Source organism: Diabrotica virgifera, chromosome 7, assembly GCF_917563875.1.
Source record: "Diabrotica virgifera virgifera chromosome 7, PGI_DIABVI_V3a".
Lineage (NCBI taxonomy): Eukaryota > Metazoa > Arthropoda > Insecta > Coleoptera > Chrysomelidae > Diabrotica > Diabrotica virgifera.
Window position 1 is genome coordinate 117,990,460 of NC_065449.1, and position 8,493 is coordinate 117,998,952.

Here is an 8,493-nt window from a genome sequence, read left to right on the forward strand (position 1 = left end):
TTTTTTCCCAATGGAGGTCGAGCTTTACAGCCTGGATGCCAACCAAGTTATATAGTTAAACAAGGAATTGTTAACCAAGTGTGTAAGTATAGTAAAATTTATTTATAATACCGCCTCGGTCCCGCAGTTGCAAGATCGCCAACTTACTAGACGCAAAAACTCAGGGGCCGTGAGTTCGAATCCGGCTGGAAAACCAAATTAGAAATTCTGATCTTTGCCGGACTGGGGCAGTCGTTCGTATATGGAACTCTTTGTAAAGCCAATTTCATTCTAAATTTAGTGAGGCAAATGTTAAAGCAATAATTAATTACCATAAACACAAGACATGTTTTACTTAGAAAATATTACTATTTTCACTTTTAAGAAATTAATATGCAATTTTTATAAAAACATCAATAACAACTTTACTGTCCATTAATAAATTGGAACTCCAACCTCAAAGAAGAACGAAAACGAAATAAAAAAGTTTTGTAAAGACTTAAAAAGAAAAGCAATTAAAATATTGTCACTAGTAAAATTAACCAAATATAGTGTTGATGATTTTAACGTAAAAATAGTAATAGTTGTAGTCGAAAATGTTGATTAATATGTATCTACTCTGTAGACGTAGACTGTAGACTCTACACTTACCAGTCTCTGCAACATAGTAGCGATGGCGGTTATTGACAAAACACCCTTTCTCGATTATACCGGTCTTTTAATTGCGGGCTGTTATAACCGGTCAAAAAACCGGTTATTTCAAAAACCGGTGTTCGGTTTTTTAAAGTCAATAGCCAGTACCCATTAGTATACAATGTTACATTTATATGCATTTTAGTTTGCGATACTCCATTAGAATCGGTATCAATATTATCGATATCGATTCTATTAAGAATATATCGATATCAGGACAATAAATCGATATATAAACGGTTCAGGATGGCTTATAGCAGGGCATATGTGGAGACATTTCTACTAATTTGTTCGAACTATTGTAGCTTTCGAGATTTGATAGTGGTCCCGGTTATTCCTCATTCATCTGATAACCTTCTCATTTATGACTCATCAGTCCACGAGATCTTAAGTATTTTCCTCTATAGCAACATCTCAAATGCTTCCAATTTCCTGCACATATATTCGTTCAAGGTCCAGGATTAAACACCTTAAAATGACAGAAAAGACGTAGCATCGCCGCATTCTTACTTTTATACCAAGAACGAGGTTACGGCTCATGAAAGAGACACAAGAATCTACAGGTCGAGCAAGTCTCGTAAATTTCACGATTGCGAGCCACGCTTCACGCAACCGTGTTTGCGTACTTGTGTTTCGAGTTGCGTGGTCGTGCGGAGTTGTCAAAATTAAATCAATATGTCAATATGGCTACTGGGTGTAAAAGATACATCTTATTCTATCTGTTCTTAATGAGTTTTAGATAATTTTAGTTGTATTTCTTTGTAATTTTGTGTTGTACAAAGATTAATTTAACATTTTCTCTGGAAGTATTAATTTAGAAAGATAATATGCTTCATTGGTGTTGTGTTTTGAAGTGTGAAATGCAAAGTAATTGTGATAAAGTTCACTTTTAAACTGAACTAAATAAGGTATCTGAGAGACAACAATGGTTAAATGCAATACAATGTACAGGTTTTACTAGCGAAATGAAAATTTTCCTGTCCTGTCTGCTGTAATCATTTTATATCTGGTAAGTTACAATTACAACAGTAACGATTTTTGAAGATGTTAACATTTTAATCTTATAGGAAAACCAGCCGACTTAATCGATAATAACAATCTCCAGATTGGGTTCCTTCAATAAATATGGGCTATAAACACAATGAAATAAGTTCCCCAAAATCTAAAATGGAGTGGTATCAAAGGAGAATTAAAGGAAAAAATATTCATATTGAAATTATTTATAAGGCACTGGACTGTCTTAAATTCTACAGTAATACTAGGTGGGTAAATGATTTTAGACATTTTTCATTAAGAGTAGATTAAGATTAAGTAGATTTTCATTCAGTAGATTTAAGACTTGTTTACACGGGTAGAGTAATGATGCAAGTACTTTATAGAGTAGAGTAACTCTACCTGTAAAAATGCTCAGCACAGTAGAATAGCTGGTAGAGTGTATAGTTGGAGTTAAAGTAGAGTGACTAGCAACCCATGGCAAAGTAACTACTCTATGACCACCACTACTGCCAAAATGTCTACTCGGCTACATACTCTACCCATGGAACACGCTCAATTACGGCAGAATAGAGTAGGTAGGAGAGTACATGGGGGCGCTGTCATTCTGGCTGGAATTGTGTTTTGTGTAAATAGTGAAAATGAAGTTCACCGAAGATGAAACTTTAAAACTTGTAGAGCTATAATACGGCGGATACCAGTGTTTATGGAATTTAGGTAGTGTATACTACAGAAATAAAAGTTTGCAGCAAGCTGCGGAGGATGAAATCGTCGAAAGAATGGCAAAGGGGGCTTTGGAGTAAACGAGCTTAAGCAAAAAATTAAGAATTTAAGGTGCACTTATAATCAAGAGTGTTTAAAAATACAAAAATCGGTTTCACTATACTAGCATCAGTACTATACTTGTACTCTCCTCATGTGAATGGTATCAAGCCATTTTTGGTAGAGTACTACCGCTACTCTACTCTCCTCAAAACTCTACCCATGTAAACAAGTCTTTAGAAACAGTGGAAAATGAGGTAGCTAGTAGAGTAGTAGTAGAGTAAAATATACTGGTTTAGCAAATTACAATGTTTTAAGGTAATACAGTAGCGATAAACAGGTAGCCAAAACGTGTTCCAAGATTGTCACTGTAATTTTGAATATTTTTCGAGGCATTTAGCACACGTATTCGTAAAATAATAAAGAATGGCGGTACAGAGCCCAATTTGAAAAATATATTAATATGTGGAAATTACTCTGTAATTATACAATATTTAAAAAACGAGCCTGTACCGCCATTAAGAAGAACAAAAAAATTCACTTTCTTCAAATAAACTTTTTTATCCGATGCCTAGATTTTGTGTAATTTTGGAACTACTAATGAAATAAAAAATTTTAGTAGTTCCAAAATAACACAAAATCGGATAAAAAAGTTGTATTTGAAGAAAGTGTATTTTTTTGTTCTTCTTAATGGCGGTACAAGCTCATTTTTTTTATATTGTATTTAATTAGAGAGTAATTTCCACATATTAATATATTTTTCAAATTGGGCTCTGTACCGCCATTCTTTATTATATTACGAATATGTGTGCCAAATATCTCGAAAAAATATTCAAAATTACAGCCGCAATCTTGGAACACATTTTCGCTACCTGTTGATCGATACTGTTTCCTCTTAAGATAGTTTTAATAGTTATTTATGATATAAGTATTAAAAGTACAATTTTAAGACCCGCATGTGAAAGTTAACTTGAAAAAATAATTTTATTAATGTTTTGACTTCCACATCAGATGTCATTGTCAAAATACAAAATATTCATTTTTATTAGGTTTGTTCTAGCAAACAGTCAAACTAGTCAAAAACCATCAGCAAACAGTTGGTCAGTAAAAGAACATAATACAGTCACCAGTGCGATCCCCTCTACTCGCGCTGGTCCACTATTCGCTGATGGTTTCAAACTGATGCTAGAACAAACCTATTATTATTATGCATATCATTATCTGTAAATAATATTTCTTCTGATTGTTAATTGTAAAGGATAGAAAAATTACCATTTATTTTATTTTTTTTAGAATCAGCTGAGAGAAGTGGTCTACAAAAAACCAGGAAGGAAACGGAATATGTGGCTACGAAAGGCAAAAGAAAGGTTTACAAAGCAAATGTGACACATTTTTTTGAAATATTTAGGAATATCAGTAAATTGCATTAAAAAAATGTATGAAAAGATTTTGTTCAATAAAAATGTTTATATTTATCAAGGATGTATTATTTGGTATGGCCACATATCGTCAGTGATGTAATAATACATCCTATCTGTTTTTTCATGAGTTTTGTAAGAGAGACTAAAAACTTGTCTTAGGGTCGCCTCCTGTTTTCATATGATATTTTTTGACCTGTTTTGTAGTAAATTAAACTATCTATGAACTACAAAACAAGTCAAAACTTACATATGAACACAGGAGGTGACCTTAAAACATGTTTTTCCATCTCTCATACAAAACTCATGAAAAAACAGATAGGAGGTATTGTCACATCAGCAAGGATGTACAGTCATGAGTGCCCTAATAACCGGCAAAATATGGGCAACATATTTAGTTGTGAGATAAAAAGAAATGAAACTAGTCGAGCTGGGAAATTTAGCGAAATTAACCTTTAAATTTACGTTATATTGATCCCACCTTTACACATATCGGAGGAGTATGTCAACTAAAACTGTCACTGTGACAGTGGTAGTTTCCAAACTCGTCTGATACGTCTGAAGGTGGTACACAATCAATACAATCTAAATGTATAAGTTAATAACGCTAAATTTCCCAGCTCGACTAGTTTCATGTCTTTTTATCTCACTACTTAATACATCTTTTGTGCTATTTTGCCGGTTATTAGAGCGCTCATCACTCTATTTCTGGTATATCCAGGGAATGTCTACAAAATATATTTTGAATGTCCAGAGAACATTCGTGGACATTCATGGAATGTTCCAATAAGACATTCAGGTAATGTTTAAAATGCTGACACAGGATTTTCCTGGGATGTTCAGGGAACATGTTTTCGGGGATATTCCAGGAATTTTTCAATGTCTGTGTACCTTCTATGGACCTATATGGAATATTTTGGTGTTATTACTGCCGCACTCCACTTGCGATTTGTAATCAGGAAGATTGAACACATTGTTTCAAATACAAGTCAATCCATTTGTGACTAAATAATCATGGATTGACTTCTATTTGAAAGAATGTGTTCAATCTTCACAACTACAAATCGCAAGTGGAGTCCGGCGCTTAGGGCTACTTCCTCTTCGGTATTATGTATTATACTACAGAAATCAGGAACTTTCCTTCTAAATATATGTATGCATCTTGGCCATCAAACATATTCTTCCAAACATTTTTTTAAGGGGTTACATAGGTCTTGTGGGTAAAAAAAGTGACTTTTTAAAAAAATTATATCTCGAAAACTAAAATTTATTTTTATTTATAATTGGAACATGTAAAAGTATAGTACTTAAGGTAGTCTCAAAAAAAGTTTCAGCCAAAAATATTCATTTTTGTAGAGGTGTAAGTTTTTTTGCATTGGCAGCATAACTAAGTCCAGTCTCATCTGAAATCAAAAAGTTTCTTGTAGTTTATACCTCTGGCTAGAATATGAACGAAGGAATTAAAAAAAATGAAATTTGAAGATTTTACATAAGTTTAAACACATTTTTGACCCCAATTTTTCTCATTTTTAAAGTAGTTTTTTTTATAAAACAAAAATGACCTCATCTAATAAAAAATCCTTTGTTCATTCACTAGCCAGAGGTATAAACTACAAGAAACTTTGATTTCAGATGAGACTGGACTTGTTATGCTGCTCACTGCAAAAAAGGGCTGTTGTCGAAAAATTGCAGTCAACTCTACAAAAATGAATATTTTTGGCTGAAATTTTTTTGAGAGTACTATACTTTTACATGTTTCAATTATAAATAAAAATAATTTTTAGTTTCCAAGATATAATTTTTTTAAAAAGTCACTTTTTTTACCTGCAAGACAACAACTTAACAAATTGTTGATTTCAAATTGTAACAGTTGTTTTGCAAAGTATGCTGCCCTCTTGTATTTTCTGTGTTATCTTCAAAAAACACAAAACAAAAAAAAATAAAACAAAAGTTTAACCACCTTCACACTACAGAATCAAGCAATCAAGTTACACAAATTTTCAAACACCTCACCTGACACAGCGTCTCAAGTACGATTGCGCGAATTGGTAAATATAACTCCGCACGACCACGCAACTCGAAACACAAGTACGCAAACACGGTTGCGTGAAGCGTGGCTCGCAATCGTGAAATTTACGAGACTTGCTCGACCTGTAGATTCTTGTGAAAGAGACCCTCATCCGGTTGAATGAGGATCTAACTTTTCCGATAGCGCTCTTATGCCCAGGTTATCGGTCCATTCTTCATGCATTATGGTGCCGAGGTACCTGTAGTTCATCAACCTTTCTACTTGGGTTTTATTGACGTAGACTGGATCTTCTGTTATCTTTTTCTTGATAATTGAGGCACTCAGAGCAACAGTTGCCTAAGCAACAAATTGAGCATTTTTAGATTAATATACATATAAATCTATTTAAATTTTCTAGTTATGTAATTTTAAAAATTTCTATGTACAGGGTGTTGCTTCAGGGTCACAATAATTTTATATTTTTTGTTAATCCGAGCCTGGTTATTTTTGTGATTAATAATTGGGTGGTTTGTTATTTACAATTTATTACAATCTGCCGTTTTTTACAAAGTAATAAGCATTAAGCAATATTTATGGCGGTTAAACTATTGACATGTGGCGAATATACCCATTAATATGGCGCTCTTAATGTTAGTCTATTAAACTATTATTGGTTCTGGGAAATCATGAATTAGCACTATATACATTGTTTTTGACTCACACTAGATCACTAGGCACTTCACGTTTTAACCTGCGCACTGTACACATCTGCATCAAGTTCCTTGCTAAGTGGTTTGGGTGTTCCAGCAATCGGTCCTTGTATTTTTTTATTCGATATGCAATTTCTTCCTTTACATAAGATATTTCTGCATCTCGATGTATGGCGTTGGTGGTGATATACCACGGTATATTTAAAATCATCCTTGGTAGTTTGGATTGGAACCTTTGTATGATTTCTATATTAGAATTTGCTGCTATTCCCCACAGTTCTATTCCATAGGTCCAAATTGGCTTCAACACCGCTTTGTACAGGAGTAAGTTATTTTGTGTTGATAACTGGGATTGTTTTCCTATTAGCCAGTATATGTCTCTTACTTTATGGTCCAGTTGTTTTCGTTTGGAAAATATGGGTTTTTTCCAGGTCAGTTTTCTATCAAGGTACTTTACATAATCTTTCTGTGGTATTTGTTTGCGATACATACAGGTGGCCAGGTTCCTCTACGGCTTGTAAATGTTATATGCATCGACTTTTGCTCATTTGGTTTAATTCTCCATTTTTGTAACCATTTTTCGACTTCAGTTATGTTATTTTGTAGGAGTTCTGATGCGATGTGTGGATTATTGTTGGAGCATAAGATCGCAGTATCATCTGCAAATGTAGCTGTTGTTGTAGCAGGTGATGTTGGAAGGTCGGCAGTGTAGAGTAGGTACATGACAGGACCCAGTACAACTCCCTGGGGGACACCCGCTGTTATGGGTTGGAGTTCTGATATTTCATTGTCGTATTTGATTCTAAAGCATCTATTTGTAAGGTATGACTTTAGTAGTGTGTAATAATTTAGAGGCAAACAACTCCTCAGCTTATGGAGCAACTCCTGGTGCCGTACCTTGTCAAACGCTTGTCCTATGTCTACGAACAGGGCGGAGCAATATCTGGATCTTTCGAGGTCTTTATGGATTTTGTTTACTATTCGATGTACTTGTTGAATGTTAGAATGTTTCTGCCTGAATCCAAATTGGTGAGTTGGAATTATTCCGTTGACTTCTAGGAGAGGCGTTAGTCTTGTTAATAAAAGATTTTCGAACACTTTGAAAAGCACTGGTTGTACACTGATGGGCCGATATGATTCTACCCTTTCAGATGGTTTTAAAATGGGTGTTATTTCGGCTACTTTTCATTGTGGCGGGAAATAGCTGATTTTCATGATTTACTTGAATAATTGTGTTAGATATGTATATCTTCTTTCCGGAAGTTCTTGTAATATTTGTCCTGTGATTAGGTCGTACCCTGGAGCTTTTTTAGGGTTGTCATTGAATCTTATTTTTGCCTTTATTTCACTTTTTTGACTCTTTTTTTCTGGTAATTCTAGCTGGTATGATTCTTCAAGTGCTTGGTTTATTGTTTCCTCTTGGTTGGGGTCAGTTGTTTCCTTGGTAATGAATACAGTTCTTAGGTAATTTGCAAACAGCAAACGTCCCTGCTTTTTCCTTTGGTGTTTTTAAAAATCCGCCTTGCTCTTTTTTTAATGGTGGTATATTGTATTGGGGTCTTTTTAATTTTCGAGTAGCCTTCCATAGGGAGTAGTTTGTTTGTTCAGTTGTATCTAGTTGTTTTATGTATTCACTGAGGTGTAGATTCTTTTTCAAGTGTATCAAATATGAAAAAAATATACAAGGCGTTTCTAAGCAAACGGAAAATTCGATAAAACACCCTGTAACTCTGTTATAAAAATCGGTGGGGCAATAAATGTTGAATACATATCTAGAACCGCCTCAGCGACCTCTATAGGGTGTAATGAAAAGGTATTTTTTTTGTTTTATGGCATAGACTTGGGTGTCAATTAGCCAGTCACAATTTTTTGTCTCTATTCATACATGAAGGCAATGAGGTCCTTAGAGTTCCATAGCAAACTCTTCCAC

The 8,493-nt window shown here is 34.2% G+C and overlaps 1 long non-coding RNA gene across 1 annotated transcript; it reads left to right on the forward strand.

Annotated features, from left to right (window-relative positions):
• The first annotated feature begins 1,227 nt into the window (after positions 1–1,227).
• LOC126887991 (uncharacterized) lies at positions 1,228–3,902 on the forward strand. Its single transcript, XR_007699325.1, has 3 exons — positions 1,228–1,681; positions 1,740–1,934; positions 3,721–3,902. It is a non-coding gene; the product is annotated as an uncharacterized LOC126887991 (long non-coding RNA).
• The last annotated feature ends 4,591 nt before the right edge of the window (positions 3,903–8,493 follow it).